We start from the raw sequence: 459 nt of genomic DNA, 5'->3' as shown, positions 1-459 counted from the left end.
TGCCCTGCGGCCCCCCAGGCCCAGCCCCTGGTACCCTATGGACCCCAGGCCCAGGTCATGGCCCCCGCAGCCTCCCAGCCCCCAGCATCTGTTCCCTGGTGCCCTGCAGCCCCTCACGGTCCCCCAGCCCCTGGTCCCTGGTGCCCTGCACCCCCCAGATCCTGGTCCCCTGCAGCCCCTCCAACCCCCACCCCACCCCTGAGCCCCCTTCTGCCAGCACCCCCAGACACCCAGCCAGAGCAGAGGATTGTGGGCAGGGCCGAGTGGCCCCGTGGTTGCCCCAGGGGATTCTGGGCAGGGCCGAGTGGCCCCGTGGTTGCCCCAGGGGATTCTGGGCAGGGCCGAGTGGCCCCATGGTTGCCCCAGGGGATTCTGGGCAGGGGCAAGTGGCCCCCTGGTTGCCCCAGGGGATTCTGGGCAGGGCCGAGTGGCCCCGTGGTTGCCCCAGGGGATTCTGGG

General features: G+C 72.3%; 1 protein-coding gene across 1 annotated transcript in view; it reads right to left on the bottom strand.

Moving 5' to 3' along the window:
• STAC3 (SH3 and cysteine rich domain 3) overlaps positions 1-459 on the bottom strand; it is a 4,852-nt gene that overhangs the window by 2,997 nt on the left and 1,396 nt on the right. The window lies entirely within an intron of this gene.

This window comes from Alligator sinensis, unplaced genomic scaffold, assembly GCF_000455745.1.
Source record: "Alligator sinensis unplaced genomic scaffold, ASM45574v1 scaffold265_1, whole genome shotgun sequence".
NCBI lineage: Eukaryota > Metazoa > Chordata > Crocodylia > Alligatoridae > Alligator > Alligator sinensis.
Note: the sequence above shows the minus strand (reverse complement) of the source record. Positions and strands in the feature narration are given on the sequence as shown.